The sequence below is a fragment of the Zonotrichia albicollis genome, chromosome 4, assembly GCF_047830755.1.
Source record: "Zonotrichia albicollis isolate bZonAlb1 chromosome 4, bZonAlb1.hap1, whole genome shotgun sequence".
NCBI classification, from domain to species: domain Eukaryota; kingdom Metazoa; phylum Chordata; class Aves; order Passeriformes; family Passerellidae; genus Zonotrichia; species Zonotrichia albicollis.
The window spans coordinates 22,645,035-22,666,799 of NC_133822.1; the positions used below are offsets into that span (position 1 = coordinate 22,645,035).

The 21,765-nt window shown below is 40.6% G+C and overlaps 1 long non-coding RNA gene across 3 annotated transcripts in view; it reads right to left on the reverse strand.

Moving 5' to 3' along the window:
- Window positions 1-185: 185 nt before the first annotated feature.
- Window positions 186-21,765, reverse strand: part of LOC113458702 (uncharacterized) — a 41,695-nt gene continuing 20,115 nt past the window's right edge. For all 3 annotated transcript variants that reach the window (XR_003379207.2, XR_003379206.2, XR_003379209.2), the window contains 2 exons: window positions 20,531-20,704; window positions 186-962 (listed from right to left, as the gene is read on the reverse strand). This is a non-coding gene — a long non-coding RNA (uncharacterized LOC113458702). The remainder of the gene's footprint in view (window positions 963-20,530; window positions 20,705-21,765) is intronic.

The following is a 21,765-nucleotide window of genomic DNA, read 5'->3' on the forward strand; positions in this document are numbered from 1 at the left end:
CACCACCAAAAATCTACTTTTCCAAAATACAATAAAGCTTTTTAAAAAGTATTTCTAAAATATACCATAATTAAAATGTGAAATTACTTAGTAGCAAGCATTTACTCTATCATGAAACATGATCCATATGCTGTATACTTTAACCACAAGAACTCTATTCTGCTGAATTTGCAGATTTGTACAATTTATTTTATAAACATTTAAAGGAAACAAGAAATTACATTCCTTGTGGCTGGATGAATACAGAAAGAAAAATGTAGATTTGGATATAGATGCAATTTGTTAAGGCTTTTGAAGCCTAAATCTGTTCTGAAATAAAAGGAAATAATAATAATAATCAAAAAATAGCTAAAAAAATAATTACAAAGACTGAACTTTAAATAATACTAAAGTGCTTCCATTCTGAATTAACTAATATTGCATTTCCAGCTGGCTCATGGTGCTTTGCACATACTTATTGCTGGAACATTCCATATTTTAGAACACCCTCCACACTGCCATGCAACCAGATGTTAGGTGTAAAAAATACCATTGTGTGAGCACTGCTGGAACAGCCACACAACATCCCTTCTGTATTCCCCACTGCTCCTGGCACCTCTCCACAAATCCCAACAATCTGCTGGGTGGCAGGAGAAGGCGCTTTTAGGTAGGGCCATCTTCGTGCTTGAAATTTAACCATCCTTGGAATTTAACCATCCTGTCAAATATCAAAAGGAACTTTGAAAGTCCTACAAGGTGATCTATGGCAAAGCATCAGTCAGAAATTTGGGTCCAACCAATTCTATGTTTGCTCCAGTGAGCCTCTAATGATGTGGTCGACTTACACATTTGGGAAGCTGTCCCATCTTGGTAAATGATGCAAATTTATGGTGAATTTGACAAGACTTTTCTAAATTTGTTCCAAAATTCATTTTCCTCATTGTTACAGCTGCTCTACACATCTTCCAGGTGACCTGAAGTTCCTGAAAAAATGAAACAGCGTTAAAGCATTTCTTCATTGTGAGAATGGTGAGAGACAGTGGAACAGGTTGCCCTGTGGAGCAGCTGTGGATGCCCCATCCCTGGAAGTGCTGAAGGCCAGAATGGATGGGGCTTTGAGAAGCCTGAGGTGTCCATTCCCCTGGAGGGCACTGGATGATAATTAAGGTCCCTTCCAAATCAAACCATTCCTTGTTCTATGATTCTGAAGATAACAGGAACATACCAGCTACCTCAAAATCTCTGATCATACCTGTAGCCATGATATTTTTTGAAAAATCCCTTTGCTAGGACTTTTTCTCCTGAGAAGCTGACAGGCCTCAGGAACAAAATGTAAACAATGGTTATCTGCTGCTGTGGAATGCAACAGGTGCATATGTGATTGGTCTCATGTGGTTGTTTCTAATTAATGGCCAATCACAGTCCAGCTGTCTCGGACTCTCAGTCAGACACAAGATTTTTTTATTCTTCCCATTTTTTTTCTATTCCTTGCTAGCCTTCTGATGAAATCCTTTCTAATATTCTTTTAGTATAGTTTTAATATAATATATATCATAAAATATTAAATTAGCCTTCTGAAACATGGAGTCAGATCCTCGTCTCTTCCCTCATCCTGGGACCCCTGTGAACACCACCACACATACCTAAAGTCATACATGGCAAATATGTGTCACCATAAAAAGTTTTTCAACCTTTCTGGAAATGAGGAAAATCTCAGCATAAATGGAACCTTCATAGCCCTATGGGTGTTAGAAATGAAAAGGTAAAGAGACGTTCAAGACTCAGAGCACAGTTATGTGAGCCAATGGACACAGGTAAGGTACCCTTCACAGCAGTGTGGTGAAAGAATGTACTCAGTACCACAAACCCTGCTGAGTTCACAGGAATTCATACTCTGTGCCTTTGGCTCTGCCACTACATTTGTATAATACCTCACACCAGCTTTGTGTTTACCAGCTTTGTGTTTATGTCTGTGCAAAGCAGACATAAAAACATAAAGCCACTTCAGCCACAGTGGCTGCACTTTCAGAAGGTGCAGCTGAGATTGATATATCTCATAAAACAGTGTCTCATTATCAAGACATCAATAGTTCAGTCTGAAGCCACACAGGAAAGAACAAAATGATTTTGCCCATTACTTTTTGCCCATTATCTTTAACACAGGGTTGCCAAGGGTTTCTAGTAAAAAAAAAAAAGTCTAAATGAAGACTTCTAGGACTGTTCCAGGAAGAAACTGTTATGGGTTGGTCTGAAAGACAAGCTTCTGTAGGCAAGCAAAGGGTTGAGTTTGTGTTGATTTATTACATAGTTTAGCTCTCAGGTGTTTTAATGTTTGCTTTGATTGCTGACTCAAACACAGGCAAGTTAAGCTTAGAAATGGTTCAGCAGAGAAATGGCAGCAAGAATTGCACTTGGTGCCTTTCTGCTTTCTGTGTTCATTTGTAAATGTCTTATGTTTTAAGACTCTCAGGTTCATTAACTCATTTTGTAATTAAGCAGTATACACACAAAGCGCCTGCATTTTCTTTTTACTTACAGCTTTGAAATTACAAACACCATTGAAGCAGACAGATAATTGATCGTGTATTTCTGGCAAAGTAAGACTGGTAATTTAGTTCTTTATGCCTCAAGATGCTTCATATCTATATAGGAATTGTGGTGAAGCTGTGTTATTACTGCCTTCAAGGCTCCAAAAACTTTTGCAAGGAGCAGTAAACCCATCTGTGTATGGCTCACTTCTGAGCTAGGAAAAAGGGACGTTATATTGGTGAGAGAATCTTTTGCCATGCTGGGCTGAAGACCCAGCCTCATGTACATCTTTCCACTGTTAGTTCATTCTTCTGGGTGAGCACTGGCAGTCTGACACAGCTCCCAGTATAGGGAACATCACTTGTCGGCCAGAGAATGGGTGAAGAGAAATTTTGACATCTAGGGACCCTGGTTTAACAGCAAGGGAGTTTGTGCCAGGATCCAGAGGCCCACATGGAACACTTGACTGGCATCCCAGTGGAGAATCCTGGTTTGAATAAATGGCACACCCAATGGCTGGTCAAACCACCAGGTAACTTCACTTTCACCCCAACATGCTTTTTGGTTTTCCTTTTTATGAGACCTGCAGGAGCAGATGTTTCTGGGTTCCAGCTCCAGCAGTTACACCTGAGATGTTTAATGCTTCCTGCATTCCTTGGACTTAATTTTGAAAGTATCCATGGTTTGAGGAAGAGAGTAGACTATGTGATTCCCTTTTGGACTGAATTTTTCTATGATTCTGTGACCTCATAAAATGGTGTGAACAGATGGAGCTTAGAGTGTCTAAACTGTCAGGTTACATGCCCATTTTTCTTTTTTTTTACTTTTTTAGTTGTTGATGTACTTGGTAAAGCTTTTGATTGTACAAATACGCTGTAGTATGACAGAGGAATTGCATAAGCACAAAGAAGAACAAAGACATTTCTTGGATCAGTATTCCCTGCGTGGGAAATGGTCTTTTATCATTATACACCTCAAATAGCTGATGAATCCCATCTATGTTTCTGAGAAGGATCCTTGTGAAATATGGGAAGCATGGATTCTGGAAATAGCCCTAACACAGGAAATGCCATTGGCTATTAAAGCTATTTAAAGGCATTTTTCTCATGACAGTGCATGACAGCATTCATAAGATGAAAAGCAAGGATGAAATACTTTAATAATTTTCAGCAGGGTAAATCAGTTGCTTTTGATGACAGTCATTGCTAGGCTGACTGCACTGAGTGGAACTATTCCATGACAGCAAGTCTGCACTGTCCTTCCCAGCCACTCAGCAGATGTGTTGTTTCATAGCACTAAATGGCCTTGGGTGTTATATTGCTTTTATAGCAATATCAATAATTGCTGAACTCGGGGGTGAAGAGCATTTTCAGAGCTCTCAGACTGCAATAGAACTAGGTTATGATAATGCATTAAATGTGTGGACCTTCTTAAGAGGTGTCTCAGATACTGAAGAATTGGATGGAAATATGGGATGTAATAGCCTGTTTCATGTGAGGCCGTTTTTTCCCTATAATTCTTCTGTGTTCCAAGATTATTGGAACTCTCATGTTGATAGCTGAACATCTCTTTATAGAAAGATTGTAAAAGAAACATCATGAATGCAGAAACAAGGAGAGAACAATCCCATCACTGCCACAGTTGATAACCTAAGATTGAAGTGTTTTATTTCCTTTTAAATCAGAGGGCTTGCTTGATTTCATATGAACCTTGAATCACAGCAGACTTAAGTATTTCCTGCATTGTAACCCCAAGCATAAATTACACTGTATAAAAAGCTATTTGTCTTTCACTAGTGCAGTGCCTTCTCTAGTTCTCCCTGCTCTCTGTCATTTAGTGGAAACCATATTTGATGGGGTAGAATGAAAAAAAAATAAAAATAAAAAAATTCCTTTTTTCTTTTTGGCTGCCCTGTTCTGTAAAACTTACTTCTCTTTTAAGACTCATCTGCATTCTGGTCTGTTTCTGCTCCCAGATGGTGCATTTCACAGGCATGGTTCCTGATCATTTTAAAAAGCCTTTTATTAAACAAAAATAATAATGGGGGGGGGAATTAAGCTATAAAGAGAATAAATAAAAGATTCATTTTTCCTTAAACAGATGCTGTTGAAAAAAAGACTGATGGTGAATATGGTGATAAATGCTTTCAGCAGGAAAGGTCAGTGACAACAATACCAAATTCTCATAAAACTCTTCCTTCAGTAAATGCAGCAATGAAATGAGAGACGATATTAATATCTGCTATGTGCTTTTAAGACCCGTTGCAATAATAATATTGGGCACCTCTTGTGAGCTTGGAGTGGCTATCAGAATGTTTATTGTTGTACTTGTCCTTTTCAAACAGCTCTGAAAATAAAAGTGGTATAAATCTGGAAATAAATGTGTTCTTTACATGTCCTTGATTTCAAGTAATTATCCAAACATACCCACAGTGCTACTCTCCAATTACCTTTGGACTTCTATACTGGGAAGTTGAATGTGAATCTTTTATGTGAAACCAAATATAACTTCTCTATTCTTCGCATGAAAGAGCTGCCATTCTTTGCATGAAAGAGCTGAAGTATTTAGTAATTTATTTTAAATGTAAATATAAATGTATCTATATGTATAGAAAAAATTCACTAAATTAATTGTTACATAGATTGCTATACTGCTGTATCAGAATCATTAATGGTTGGTGTTGAAGAGACATCTAGAGATCATCTAGCCCAGCCCTCTTGTTTAAAGCAGGTTCACCTAGAACATTGCAGCGTTGCTGATCTACATGCTGGTAATTAAGTTACAAACCTCATAAAGCAGTGAACCTAGGCACTCTCTTAATTGAGGCACTGTTATTTCACTTGCTGCATGTTCCTTGGTGATCATCCCAACTCAAACTAAGTAATTCCACAGGAAGGTAACTAGAGAACACTGACTCCACCTGTTACAGAGTAAACAAACCCTAAAAGCCCAGTGTCTGGATAAAAAATGCTGGAAGAGAAAAATATTCTTCTTTTCACATCCAGAAAAGAATACGTCCGAGCTTCATATGGAAATGGTACTTGATGTTTTATATAAGAATAGTTTCTAAGATACCATGAGTGATAGGAACTCTTCCTTAAGCATAGCCATCCAATAAACAGGATAATAGTGGTAGTCAACAGAGTGATGTGTTTTAGTTATTAAAGGAAATATATCTACTTTTAACATGATAGACAAGGAATAACCTGAGTGTGACAATTTTTAATACTCTGTGTTGCAAACATCTTTTATGAAAAATCCTTTCCTTAGGAGTTTTCCTCATGAGAAGCTGACAGGCCTCAGGAACAAAATGTAAACAATGGTTATCTGCTGCTGTGGAATGCAACAGGTGCATCTGTGATTGGCCCAGGTTGGTTGTTTCTAATTAATGGCCAATCACAGCACAGCTGGCTTGGACAGAGAGTCCGAGACAGAGCCTTTGTTATCATTCTTTCCTGTTTCTATTCTTAGCTAGCCTTCTGATTAAATCCTTTCTTTTATCCTTTAGTATAGTTTTAATGTAATATATATAATAAAATAATAAATCAAGCCTTCTGAAACATGGAGTCAGATCGTCATCTCTTCCCTCATCCTGGCACCCCTGTGAACACCATCACAACTCTGAATCAGTTTTGGTTGATAAAGTTAAAAAAGACTGAAAGAGAGAAGTGAGAATGTGCCTTAATGAGGAATGAGAAAGGAATAAACTAGAAAAATGTGGTGCTATGGAAAAGTTCCCTTTTAAAAGAAGCAAATTGCCTGTGTCAGTGTGTGTGGATAACTGCAGGATGGGTCTGTTTTCAGGTACCAAACTCCAGCTAGACATCTGCTCTGCCAGTCCTGAGATCAGCCCTCAAAGAAGCCCTGAAGCAGGAGAATCTTGTTGAGAGGGTGTGGAGGGCACAGTTTATGCAGTGATTGTTGTGACTCAGGAGGAATCACAACTGAAAGAGCTGTGCTCTCCAAAAAGCAGCAAATTGGAAAGCCTGGAGAATCAGCCAAGGATAGAGACTGGGGAGCCATTTGCCTACTGAAAATCTCAGAAATATGCTGTTCAGCCTGTGCTGGACCTGCTGAGATAGCTTGAGGTACAAGTCATTTGTCCTGATAGTGCAAGTACTGCAATGCACAGATCTGTCAGCAAAAACCAGCCGTGGTGCCTCCCCTCCACACAGGGTCCTTTCAGTGAGGTGATGGCTGGGAAGGGTGACCAGGCAGGCCAGAGTTAGCCTGCCCAGTGTGCAGGTTGCATGGCACTAATCCCTTTAAATCCTGAAACAATGGCCTTGTATTTAAATTGCAAGCACCTTAGCAGAGGATTATTCTTTGTCACATTTTCCCTTCCTACCCCTGGGACTTCACATGATCGCAAAGCATCCTTCCCACTTGCAGCACAAAAATGCTGCTCTAAACTCAGGTGAGATCTGAGCTCACACTGCTCCTCAGGAAGCAGTGTTAACAGGATTTAATGTGCCAGCTCCAAGGATTGCTGTCCCAAGAATTCCTTGTTCTGGAGGTGTCACACTCGGTGCCACCCTGGCAGGGAAGCACAGAGGGTGACTCTCCCCACTTCTCCCAGGAACAGAAAGATTTCCCTGGGCAGGGCAATACAGCAGGCAAGGAGCCTGGAACCTCCTCTCTGCCAGGCACAGATTAGGCTGGAAATTAATATTTGAACATTACATCTGCTTCCCCTTGAAAACAAAGAACCAAAATATCCCCAGCCCACACGCATTTCTCAGCAGCTTGCCCTGTGAATGCTCACTGATAACAAGCCCTTGCTCCTTTCTTACCCAAAATCAGCCCAGCTTCCCCTTGCTGCTACAACTGCTCATTGCCAAGTCTGTGTTAGTCTGCAAATAATATGAAGGATTTGAGTTCTCTGAGGTGGGTGTTTCTCGCTTTCCCTACCTGCTGAGATCAGGACACCAGAGAATAGACACTAAATATGAATTACTAACCTGGCCACAGTTCAAAAGGCAACAATAAAAAGCAGCCCTTAGCAGTAGGTAGGTAACTGCTACAATAAGCATTGTTATAAATAAAGGCAGAAAGATATGAAAATACTTTTAATAAGGTTTTCAACAATAGCAGTTGCTCAGTGACACTAAGCCACGATAAAATAAAAAATTTCAGCCCCTCAGGAACTAAGTAGAAAACCAATAAATAATTAATTGTAAACCAAATAAAAATATGCTTGCTAATGTGTCATAAATAAACCCTCAAGGTGAGGACTTCTTGATGATTTACTGAGTGCATGTCAAGGAGCAACACTTGGAGTCAGGTTTATTGCATTTACTGAGGGTCTGAGTGCAAAATCCCATCATGTCCCAGGCAGTGCAGTGACACAGGCAGGTGGTGGCATGTGCCCTTCCTCTCAGGCAGGCAGGAAAACCTTGTTCTGGCTCACTCAGCCAGATACCAGAGGATGGGAATCATGATTTTAATCTGATAAAAAGACCCAATCCTGCAGTTAGGAACTGGAGACTTGTCTCTTCTAAGTGAAGGCTTATATTTTCACACAGGTCCTAAAGCAAATTTGATGAGATAGTTATTATTTTATAAAGTAACCCAAAGTATTCAGCCATATACTCTTTTTCCTCAATTGATCTCTTTTTTCCTCAGTTGATTCACTTTGCCCCCTTTAATTCAGTAGAGGAATAATGTTTGCTACTTTTCTCTAGTCCTGGCATAGTACAGTGAGTCCAAGCAAAATCACACCTACATAAGAAAACTGACTAATCCTACTGTGCAGGATGTACCTTAACAACTCTGTGTTGGGAAATTCTGCTGGAATTTCATCAGACCAGCAGCAGATTATCAGGCCATAAGATTATACTTACCTAAATTTCTAAGTCCTTTTGCAGTCTGGGACCTTTAAAATCTTGTGGTTTTGTTCCTAAACAAGAGAAGGCCTTTCAAAAATTATTTTTGGTCTTTCTCTGCATGTTTACATATCTAAATAACTTAAAAGTTCATCCTGATGTAGTGTAAACAGTTTTGACACTTTGTCATTTGTCACACAACTTGTGACTGTCCCAGTCTTTGATCCTGGGGACTGAACACCCAGGGCATTGGCACTGCATCTGAAACTGGGGAACTGCACATGTGAAAATATTAAGGAACATTTGTAAGTTCAGAAGACTTGCTTTAGGGTCAGGATGCACAATGTCATCTCTGTGCAAACAAAATAATTTTTTTCATGGCCTGTGAGGGGAACAAAGGCCATGGAAAGAGAAAAATGAAATTTGGGGGCATCTGTTTTCACTGAGTGCTGATACAAAGAGGGACAGTGCTCTACCATCAGTACAATCATCCTAGGGCCTTGTAGGGGAACAATTGCAGCACTGCTGTGCAGCCTTTTTTCTTTCCTTTACTCATCTGTAGATGAATTTGGCTAAAGAAGAACCATGTGGAAAAAAGATGGATCCAAATTTTAAAAAAGTGTAATCAAAAGACAAGAAAATTGATATGGAGTGTATCTCTTGATGGGAGAACATAAGGAAATTATATAATCTGTGGTGCTTGCAGGTGTCTGGGGAACAGCACAAAGGTTTAAATGTGCATCTGTGGAATCATGAAGGTGTTAATATGACACCTAAATCCAGCACAGATTTTTCAGCACAAAATCCTACATAACATTCAGCCTTTGGAAATATTGGAAATACACTGGCCAGAGCCTGCTTGCTTTGCAGAGGGAAATGAGAGCAGTGAAAAGTTTCACTGATCAGGATAACAATATCTGGCAAGACTAAATTCTCAAGACAGTCTGGGAAACTCCAGCCAAGAAAAATTCTGTGGTCTGCTTCTCAAGAACGATGTGGTTTAATGGACACAGACTGAAAAGTGCCTGTGCAATTCATCCATAGCACAACCTAGCACCAACTGGATCCAGCCTCACAAAGCAGATGCCAGCACCAGGACAGAAAAGGGAGAAGCTCTCTTACACAACGTGCTGGGGCTGGTGGAAACTACTATGAGCTGAAATAAGGTCACCTACTTTTGCTTTCTGGAAGATGAAAACTTGCCAGTCAGGGTAGTTGGAGTTTGGATTTAAAACCTCAATGAACTGGTTTAAGCCATATGATAACTTCTTTCCTTCATCTGCTGGTGGCTGATGGATAAGGTGATCAGTCCCACACCTTTACCCACTTTCTGGGACCTTCATTGGCTCCCCCATGCTGTGACCACGGGCTGTGAGGCTGTGCAAGGGGAAAAACAGCCCATCCCATGTCAAATTGCTGCAGCTGTTTTTTTGTTTGTCTGTTCTCTTTTGTTTTATTGGGCTTTTTAAATCACCCAACAATTCAAGCAGAACTTGTCACCAAGAAGAGTAGAGGGCAGTTTTCCTAGAGAGTTGGGGCAGGAGAAGATATGGTGTACCTTAGAAGTTATCCTGTTAAAACTCCTGTGACTGGGAGGTTGTCAGGACTCTGGAGGAAATTAATAAATCCAGCTGAAAGTCAGAAGAGGCAAGTATCAGTGGACTTATATGTCATTTCTTCATGGGCTAGACTGAAAAACTAAAGGAAGACAATTGAAATAATGCAATGTGTGGATTTGACAGCAACAATTTGTATATTCTGACTATTTGAAAGGAGCGATTTTGTTATGAGAAGCAATCTTATAACAAGAGATGAGAGTAAAACCCTATCCCAAGCTTTGGGAGATTAAAATTGGATCAAATTTGGTGGTTTGGCACTGTCTTAAGTTGAATAGCTTGGACTGGGAAAGGGGCCAGTAGAATGTCTACTGCCAGGAGAAAAAAAGAATGAGAGGTACAGGATGTAGCCAGTGAATATCAACTGGTGGCCCATGACAGCTTATGATGAACTGGGAGCTCTGAACCTGTAAATATTCTCTCTCCTCCAAGGACCTTTCTGTCTGTTCCCCAGCAGCACTTGTCATGGGCTCCCCAAGCTCAGTGAATGATCTCAAGGTCCTTTTTTAGTCAGAGACTATAGGAATTAAAAATGTTTCTTGATCAAAACTCACATGTCGTTATATTTTCAGAAAGGTCAAAACCAACAGGGAGGAATTTAAAGCAAATATGGAGGAATGTTATTGCATTTTTTTAATCACATTAGTTAGGCTGTGCATGAAAAGGAAGCCAAGCAAGCAGGATACAATCAAACATCTGTGCTGAATTGACAAAGAGGCCATTCAGCAGTGGGAATATGTAGTTGCTACTGGCCTGATTAGGTCTTTATTCAAATACATTCCCATTTCCTTCAGCAGAGTTGATGCTGTCATCAGAGGAAGCCCCAATTAATAGAGCTGAAAGCCTGAGCCTTCCTAAGTGAAGCTCACCAATGCATGATTTGTTCAAAACAGGTTTACATAATCCATCTTCCCATGCAAAAAGCCTATTGCAGCATGGTGCTGGAGCTGACTCCTTGCTAATTCCTTGTCTCAGTATCCAGATCCCAACTTTGTGGCTCATTTTCTGTTCTGTCTGCTTTAACAAAGCCCTGCTGCACTTTGCTGCAAAGGCCTTGGTGCTGGTACAGGCTGACACCCTCCTGCACCAGCAGCACCAGCACCTTCATGGCTGCAGGTGCCAAGAGCCTTGTTGCCAAGGCTGGCTTTGCTTTTCTTGCATGCCACTGTGTGCCACAAGGCAGCTTTGGTTGAGAGGATGGTGTGTGATTGATGTTTGTCCTTCTCTGCCCTTCCTGGCAACCCCAAGCAAAGCAGATGCTCTGCCAAAAACCCCAAACCTTCAGACCTCTCTCTGCCTGAGTCAGCAAGGGGACAGCATTATTGTGGCTCTCAGCACTCTGCCCAGGCTCATGTCAGGGAGGGCTGCCTCAGCAAACACATGAGGAACAGCCTGGCACAGCCAGGACACATCAATAGGGTGAAGAATGCATTGCTGAGGGCACAAATACACCAGGTGCTGAGGCATTCACACCTCTAAAAAAATCCCTTCGTCCAGGATTTTTCTCCTGGGAAGCTGAGAGGCCTCAGAGAAAAGGAAAACAATTCTTATCTCATTTGCTTCTCCTGTGTTGTGCTCATGTGGCATGTGTTTGGAGATTGTTTACCCAAAGTTGATTGATTGGATTCTGCTGTGAGTTGTTTTCACTCATTGGCCAATCAGGGCCAAGCTGTGTCGAGACTCTAGAAGGAGTCACAAGTTTTCATTATTATCTTTTAGCATTCAGTAAGTATCCTTTCTGTATTCTTTAGTATAGTATAGCATAGTATTCTTTAATATAATATAGTATAATAAAATAATAAATTAACTTTCTGAGAACATGGAGTCAGATGCATCATTCCTGCCTTCCTCAGGGTGCCTGCAAATACAATAATGTGCAGTTTTACTTTGGACTAGAGATAATGCCAAGGTTTAACCACACAACTGCTCAGTCCCCCTGGGTGGGCTGGGGGAGAGAACTGGAAGAGTAGAAATGAATATCTCTCCTCTTCATTCTGCTTCCCCTAGTTTATGTGCTCAGCATGGCAGCATTTGGTCTGAGGTATCCCTTTGACTAATTCCCTGTGTCTCCCCCCAGCTGTGTCTCCCCCCAGCTCTTTGTGCACCCCCAGCCCAGTTGCTGGTGGGGTGATGAGAGTGGCAGGAGGGTCTTGGCTCTGTGTAAATTCTGCTCAGAAATTACCGAAAAATTCCAGAGTTATCAACACTGTTTCCAGCACAAATCCAAAGGATGGCCCCATACAGAAGAACGGTAATTCTTATCTTAGCCCAGACCAGCACATGCAAGTCTAGGGTTTGAACCCAACATCTTCAGTGTCAATGTGGCCACAGCAAACTCCTGATTCAAACTTCAAACATTGCAGAGAAATTCTTTACTTTGCTCTCTCTCTGGAGCCCCTCTCTCTGTATTGTCTTCCAGGAAACAGAATGCCCTGAATCTCCATCTTAGCTGAAAGTTCAGTGCCTTGATTCTTGCTGTACTCCCTGGACCTACTCTCACTTAAAGTAGGTTCTGTCAACATGATGGACATATCACGTGAACTTTCTTTTTGTTTTGATGCTTGACCTTCTTATTTTGTGCTGTCCTTATTCTTGATGTAAAAATAACAAACCAGACTAAAAATTTTCTCCCTGCCATTGAACCCTCCCTTATATCTCAAGGGACTGTTAATAAAAAAGGGAAGCTTTCCAAGCAGCAAAAACCATAAGTTTTCAGACTTCCTTTTTCGTTGCTTATTAAGACTTCCGACAGTCTCTTATTTTTATTTTTTTTAATATCCTTTTTCCTTCCACTGTTTACCATCTCTCAGTTGTTTTTATATTTAAAGCATATGTGTCCCAAATATGATTTCAGGGCAATGCATCTTGTCCTGACCCAAGTTCTTGTTTGTTTTCTTCTTTTGCATTCAAGAATTTTCTTCCATACTTTGCCTTATTTAAGTGGCTGTGGGAAAGCAGTGCAGCTAATCAGACACATCTGATGCTTTTTCCTGTCAAAGGGTGAGCCCAGCTGTGAAGCTTGAGCAGCTTGGGCTGTCCAGAGCTCCTTAACCTCACCCTTTAGAAGCAGTGTGTGCAGAGGGGCTAAGAGGGGACTTTGGGCTCCCTCCACAACACCAGGGCCAGGCTGGAACAGTGAGAAAGCACTGCAGGCACAGGAGAAGGAAGGATCCAGCACAGACTGGTACCACCTATTGTTTTCTAGGACACTGGGCTGCTTTCCCACTGTTTTTTCTCTACCCCAAAAATTCAAGTCCCTTTTCTCTCATCTTTCCTGCCTCATGGAGCCTCTTGCAGCAGGATTCCTGAGCAACAGCAGCCCAGTAATACTCATGTCCAAATGTCTGTTTGAAAAGCACCACTGTTCCAAGCTATATAAATAATCCAAGGATTTGCTGTAGAGCATTTGAACTCTGACCAAGACGTTTGTTGCTATTATCTAGGTTTTATTTTTTACTGCTAATACAACAGGATTCTCGTGGATACAAAGTCTTGTGGGCTTGCTATTAGCCAAGAATCACAGAGACTGATGCTCTGATGATACAAGTTTTCTTCTGCCAGTTCTGAGAGTCTTCTTTTCCCTTCATTTTCATTTATGTCTCTTCTGATTCTGATCAATCTGCATATTCTTTTCTTATAACGGTTCCAAATCAGGATGGTACAAGTTAGCTGGCCTATGCTGATTTGTTTTGGGTAAGAATTAGCTCACTGTGGAAGTTCACAGCTGACTGGGAAAAATCTGCCAGGCTGGCACTTTTCAGTAATAAATCACCTGGCTGAGTTTGTCTTCTCAGAACTGCAAAGCCCACATAAGTGTTTAGGTCAGGAAGCAGAATTTGTCTTTTGAAGGTTTTGGTCCTTCAGTGCTCAGGCTGGGCACTTCCCTTTACTGAATATTCCCTCAAATATCTGATCATGGAAGCACTGCCTTTCATTTTGCATAACGTATGGGAAGGTATGGTTTGATATTTTCTACATTTTCCCACAAGATGGCACAATTTTCTTATGAACAGTGCACGCTAAAGCATGGAATGCTTTCTGCTCCGACAGTAATACAAGGAACTGACATACTCTGCACAAGTCAGGTGCTTTATTTTGCTCAGAATTAGTTGATTTGCCCTGACTGGTAGTTTTGAAGAATTTTGCTTTCTCCCTCAGCTTCTTGTTCTCCTCTCATTGGTTCTTCTCCAAGTCCTAAGAGGACCTGTGTCCATGCTATGACAAGGTGGGCTTCCCAAGGATTGTGGGATGTCTACAAGAAATCTCAGATGCTGTTTTTCCATTTGGAATGGGAGAAAAATAGAATATTTCATAGACTACTGGGTCTTTGATGCTGCTTTGGACAAGTTATTAACCAAAGTCACAACACTGAGTAGCCCTGTCGCAGAAAATAGAGAACCCCATAGCAGCATCAGTATTCAAGAAAGTGAGCTGTTACATCCCCCTAGCCCTCTACTTACATTAACAGTTTATTCCCCTTTTCCCCTCATTTAGTCTCAATGAAGAATAATTTTCCCTGGAAAAAGATTAAATTACATCAAGTGAGAAGGAATTATTTTAGGGAGAAGGAGAGAGAGAAAGAGGGAGTTCATTTTTCAGTACCCTACCCAGTGCCTGAGTGTGTTGAGTCAATTTGTGCAGGAGCAGGAGGAGAAGGACCTGGGAGAAGCAGGCAGCTGATCAGCTGCTCTCCTCTTGTCTGCAAGTTGTTTTTTTCCCCTCAGACCTAAAAACAGGCACTGAAAAGTAGGCTCAGGATTGGTGCTTTTCTTTTTCTTTTTTTTTTTACACACCATGAACTTGTCTCCTCTTCCTTAAAGTTTACTGTGGATTGTTTTTGGAACAAAACACATGGTGACCTGCTGCAACAAGTTTCAGTGTCTGAGACTCACAATTACTCCTCTCTGGGTAGGAATGTCCTGTTCCTGTGCCTCTTCCATGCCAGTACATCCCTTCTCCCAGACAGAATGACTGCAGGACATAATCATCTCTTCAGAAATATGTTCTACTTGAACCCTTCAAATCCTATTATGTCAGAATTCACATGACTTCTTTCTCATGCTCCATTACAGGCCAGACTCCTTTATCCCACCCTGAACTTCCCCTAGGTCACTGCAGCTTCATGCCAAAGCAAGTGGCAAGCCAGGAGCCTGCAGCACCCCTGGCAGAGATATGCTCATTTTGAATTGACTTCAACTAAAACTCCAACTGAGTTCAGCAACACAAACATTCTAATTTGGGAACATCAACATTGTTCATTTCAGTCAAAAATGTTAAAAGAAAATATGTCAGCTTTCCAACATGTTATTTTAAAAAATGGTAAAATACCAGCATGTGACAGTGTTCACAGGGGTCTGAGGATGAGGGAAGAGACAAGGATCTGACTCCATGTTTCAGAAGGCTTGATTTATTATTTTATGATATATATTACATTAAAACTATACCAAAAGAATAGAAGAAAGGATTTCATCAGAAGGCTAGCTAAGAATAGAATAGGAAAGAATGATAACAAAGGTCTGTGGCTCGGGCTCTCTGTCCGAGCCAGGTGGGCTGTGATTGGCCATTAATTAGAAACAACTAACATGGGCCAATCACAGATGCACCTGTTGCATTCCACAGCAGCAGATAACCATTGTTTGCATTTTGTTCCTGAGGCCTGTCAGCTTCTCAGGAGGAAAAATCCTAAGGAAAGGATTTTCCATAGAAGATATCTGAGACACCAGCACAGTTCCTCTGGGATGGAAATTGTGATTCACACTTAGCCTGTCCATAGGCAGAGAGAATCGTGTGTGAGTGATAGAGAAAAGGACCTTTTGAGGCAAACCAAGGCATGGAATGTTAAAGGGCTTTGCTGTTTAAGGCCTTTGCTGCTGAAGGACTCATCTGGAAGACAGCATCCAGAGAACCAAGTTGACTGTGCACAATGTCACATGATAAATGATGGGGGCAGCTCAGATTTTCATAGTCTCTGGCGCTTACAATGCCACCACTGTACAGCCCCCTAAATACTTGTTTGAGGTGAATGATAATGATTGAGCAGCCTAAGAAGGATGCAACATTCCTTCCATCAATCCCCCATCTATTCCCAAGTCTGCCAGTCAGGCAGGAGCCAATGGAACAGGGAAAATTTGTCCTTGATTGCTCCACAGAACATTCTGACCCTTGCTCTTGCTAAATTGTCAACTTCTATCTCACTACTTGTGTTTTCTCAGGGGTTTATAGACTTTTATTGTTATTATTTTAGTCTTAAGTATTTGGATAACTAAAACTGAGTAATTCCACATCTCTCTTCATTCCAGTTTTCTGTTGCAAGGCTTTAGTTACCTTTCTTCTGCTACATGACCTTTGCCAGCAAGCTCTGCAGAAGAAGAGTGGCTGTAGAGAGGATAAGATGCCATTTCTAAGACAGACTTTAAGAGATGCTGTTTGAGGATTGATAATTTTTGGTCACCTTAAGAAAATCTTTCCTTCCTGCTCTTCTTCATTCTCATCACTTGGGATTTAAATGTATTCAAGTCATGGAGAGATAAAAGAATGAATGTGATTGCAAGATTTTGTCTCCTGTGTCTCAAGCACAAGCGAGCTTCCTCCTGAGCAAGGTTATTCTTTTCAGGGTGGGGAAGGATAAGGAGATTCTGTTTTGTTTTGTTTTACTCAGGATCCAAATGCCAAATAAGGAACTTCATACAATATCAACTCAGAGATCCCAAGCACAGAATTATAGGGTTTCATCCAACAGTAGTTGTAGTTGTATGAAAGGGATGAAAATTCTTGCAGCCATCACTTAGATGTGTGACATTGGACCTGGTAATTTCCCTGCAGCTCGTGGGAACCAACCTCCAGATCTCCTTGCAGCTTTTAACAACAGAATGAGGAAATCTCTTTGTAGCTAGAACTTTAGAGACAAAATGCTTAAACACAAGGAACAGTGATCAGCTTCTTGACCTCAGGCCAGTTTGCAGGGCGGAGAATTAGGTCCATGCTGAGATCTGAAAGTCACTTAATGAAGCAAATAGAAAGGCACTTAGTGAAACAACTAGGCTTTGCCAAGCTGGGGAAATAAAGCAGTCCCAAGTGAAGCTCAAGGAGCATGAATGATGCATTGGCATTGTCAACTTGGTAGAGCATCCAGCATACTAAATTAAATACATTTGAGACAGAAGATGGTAAGAAACTTGAATTCAGGGAGTACAAAACATCATCTCATGTGGTGACTAAATTAATGACTTCATTTTACAACTGGGAAGACCTCACTGGATAACCTCTTTTTATCTGATTTTTCAAGAGCAGGCACCATTCACTCTGACAAATTATGTGTAGGCACACTTGAGCAGGGCTGCAGCAGAAGATGAATGGATGTAGTGGATGGGTGGCCATGTGACAGCTCAGAAACCCTGGGAAGAGCTCTGGTTCCACCTCAGAGGCAAACCCAAAATCTCTGCAGCACTGAAATATTGACCCACATTTAAAGCACTGTGTTGTATCACTGATAGTTACTAGTCATAATTAACATTATGTTTAATTGCAAGGAAGATGTGTTGATATGAAGCTTCAGTAACTTTCAGTGGCATTCATATTCTCTGAAAAATTCCCTTCACCCAGGATTTTTCTCCTGGGAAGCTGAAAAGCCTCAGAGAAAAGAGAAACAATAATTATCTCATTTGCTTCTCCTGTGTTGTGCTCAAGTGGAATGTGTTTGGAGATGTTTACCCACAGATGATTGTTTCATTGGATTCTGCTGTGAGTTGTTTTCACTCATTGGCCAATCAGTGCCAAGCTGTGTTGGGACTCTGGAGAGAGTCACTAGTTTTAATTATTATCTTTTTAGCATTCAGTAAGCATCCTTTTTGTATTCTTTAGTGTAGTATATTATTCTTTAATATAATATAGTATAATAAAATAATAAATTAGCCTTCTGAGAACATGGAGTCAGATGCATCATTTCCTCCCTGCCACGGGAGTCTCTGCAAATACAATAAATAACCTTTTGCAAAAATCCTGTTGTGCTCAGTTGAGCTGCCTAAAGTTGCTATCACACAAAGTTTACTGTTTGGCCTTGTGGATACTGAGTAAAACAAACCACATCCAGGTGCCATCTCAAGTTTTGCAATGTGACTCCCAACTTTGACGGGAAGAAGACTAAAACTGTGTGTAATAATAACAGTGCCATCCCTTTTTGACATTGTTGTGAATATTAATAACTAAACAACCTTGTATTGGGCATACAGAACAGCACTTTCCAACCAGCAGAGATAATAGATTGCCTAAAGATGGTAATTCAGGAAGATAAATTTGGATCTCAACTAAAGGGCACCTCAGTAATGTAAATGGTAATGCTTCTCTCTGTGGATTTTACCTTTAAAGAGTACACATTTCCAATTCCTCTGTCCCTCTATAGACTGAGGAAATATGCATTAACATATAGCTTCTTATTGTTCCCATCAGATGCTCACTCTCAGAGCTGCTCTAACCAGGATTGTAGTGGAACTAAATGAAATTTACATATTTCAGAATATATTCCAGCTGTTGGTTTTTGTTTGGTTGAGTTTTAATTCAAGTTAACTTTCTAGAACCAAGTCAGTCAAAAAGAAAGAAAATAAAAAAGCGTCAGTGTAGCAGCAAATCCTTTGCATTGAAACATCCCTAATGTAATATTCTAGACCTCAGCCCAAATGCTAATCCAGGCTTGTACTGTCCCAGTGGGGAAACTTTAGCAATATTACAGAAACCATGGTGAAAATCTTATGAAAGGGAGAATATCTCATGTGCTGAAGAAGGCAGAGTTGCTCCAGGCTTAGAAATGATTGCTCTTTCTGCTTTTTAATATTAGAAATATCCAGGACAATGCAGCAATTTATTTCTTTCTGCTCCTGTAAGGTGGAATATGAAAATCTATCCATGTCCTACCTGCAGATTTCTCATTTGTGAAACTCTGTATCCAATTAACACCTTTAAGTTTCATTCCTAACAATGATAAAAAAATACATATTTCTCTTTCATGGTAATGTGAGCATACAAAACTGCATATAAAAAGAAATACATTCTTGTATTTCCTATAGTAAAGGAAATGTAATTTAAATTCCAGAGAAATAACAGTATTTTTTTGTGTGTTTTGAAATGGAGTTCAAGTCAGGCATTGTGCCCTCAGTAGAGCAAAGAGAGCAGCTGCTGCAGTTTGCCTTTGACATCCTTCTCAAAAAGTCAAGGTTTAACTTCCAGGATTTTATTTTTTGTCTTCTAGTCCTTTGATGAGGGTTTTTATCATTTACTTTCCTCTGCCAATAGGGTTAAAGATTATTAATGGTGATGTTAACAAGAGATAACATGCAGTGTTCGAGTTTGGGTGGGGTTTTCTTGCCTTGGTAAGGATTTTTGCTTCCGATAATTGTTTTAAATTTGATAATTGTGCATTTTCTAATTCACTTGAAAACATAATAGAAGAGCCTGAAGAGTCTTTTATTTTCTTTTAATTTACATGAATAGGTAGCCCTAGACACTGCTTTAAAATCAAGAAGCTGAAAGAAGGACAAGTAAGGCAGAAAAGGAAATAATTAAATAATCCAGAGAGATGGATAGCAAGGCATAGTGAAGGCCTTATGTTATAAAGTTACATTTATTTTGGGCAGTTATGACTAACCCTGTGCTGAGTAATAGGATAGGAGGGAAAACAGGATTTCTCCTGGCTCTGTAGTGTTGACAGGCAGCACTTGCACTTCTTGGAGGTGTATAACCTGGAACTGAAAGTCAGGAGTTTCAAGGATATTCTTAGAACTGAGCACTTAGTCCCAAGGGAAATTCCTGACTCCTCATTGCTTATGACATGCTTGTTCAGCTCCCATTTTTCCATGTGCCAAATCAGAGTCTAATTGCAATATATCCTCGATTTAATCAGCAATCATATGGATTATACAAGGACAATAACAATCTTGAAGATGATCAGTATTTTGGTCTTGATCTGCCAAAAGCATTAAGAGGAGTCATATCTTCAGCATGGACACAGTTTCCATGAAACAAGCCTGTTGTTCCTGCACACATTTGCTCTTTTGCAGGCAGCAGCAGGATCCAGGGCAGGAAAAGCAAGGGGAAGAGAGCAAGAACAGTGCCTGGGAGCACCATTTAAAACAGTTCAGGAATTTGGGAGCCCATCTGCCACCAGGCAATGACCTGATTCCTCTCTAGCATATTCAACTGTTGCTGTATGATTTTGAAAAGCATGGGTTATTTTGGCACTTTCTGACCTGCTTCTCAGAAAGCTTTTTGCAGATCCAGGCCCTGAGAACAGGAGGGTGCTCTGCTGAGACTGGAACCACTCCTACAGCAAAACTTGCTAGGTAGTCTACTTTTGGAAAACCAAAAAAAGTTTATCACGGTTTGAAATGATTTTCCATCATGGAATTGTTGAAGAGTGCTGTGAGAGGATTGCCCATGTTGGCCTGACAGTAAGGTGCAGCTCTGTGCTGGTGGAGCCAAACCTAGGAGGTGCCAAGGTGGTACCTGCAGAGGAGAGGAGGAGCAAGCAGAGGAGCAAGCTGGGCCAAGGGCCTGCAGCAAATAACAGTGCCAAGATCAAATGTGAGTTACCTGACCTGGTGCTACTCACAGAGACAAGGGTTTCTGACTCTGAGAGTGATTTCTTACTCTGTCTCTGCAAAGCCACAGGTGAGAATGAACAGCTTCACTGAGGTCTCGGTGTAGATGAAGAGCTTCCCATGTCATGGAGCTGAGATTTTGTGGGTGTCAATTTAGGCTATTAATCTGTTGGAAAGAGAGAAGAAATCACACAAAAGGACTGAAAAGAAAAGGGAAAGTTTTTCTGTGTGTTTCTGGAGTATTTAATTGTATAACCTTTGTGCTTCTGCTTCGAAAAGGAGATAGGATACAGCCTGGTTCAGTCACTAAGCTTTAAAAATAATTTGATTTTAATCTCTGTACTGTCCTACCTAAAAAATAGACTGACTGTCAGAAAAGAAAGAGTCAAACTGCAGGACTTTGAACTGCAGCAATCATTACTGTATCAATATAACAAAAGATGAAACTAGCAGCACTGAGAAACACAGAGACAATTGTGAATAGGCTGAGGTAGGTATGAATTGTGCCACAGATTCCTGTAAGGCTCCTAACAAAGGTACAAGAGGTGAGCCACAGACCAAGGCATCATTACTTAAAGGCACTAGAATTGAGAACAATTAGGAGATGCAACCCAGCATCAAGCACATCCAAGGCATTATGGTAATTTCACAAATTGGGCTTAAATGAGAAGGGAAGGATATAAACCCACAAGTTTTATTTCTCTTCTTCTTACTTTTGGGAGGTGAAAGAGCACTGCCTTATTGCAATTGCCCTTTCCAAGCCTGGTTAAGTAAACTCCCTGTAGTACAAAGGGTGAAGACCATGAAGACTAAAGTGATATTTCATTGTTAACCACAATAACTGCTCCTTGCACACCAATAGTCAGGAGATGCTAATTCATATCTCAGTCACACATTTCACTCCAGCGATCTGTCCATCCTGCTCTGCAGCAGACAAACCCAGAGTCTGCAGAAAAATCCAGCCAGCTGTGTGCATGCAGTGAGGCTTTGTGCTGGTCTGTGCTGGACTGCTCTGGGTGGTTCTCCAAGGATGAAGCCTCTGGATTTCTGCAGAATTTATCCCATGAGTTAGATATACAGTGGGAGGACTCTGCATGTAAAAAGGGTTTAAAAAGGAGCTCAAAGCTCTGTTATTGTAATGGCTCTTTCATTGATTTTTTTTTGATTATCACCTCAAGTTTGTAGTAGGACTCAGGGTCCAACAAAATCCAACATGTCAGAGCAGTG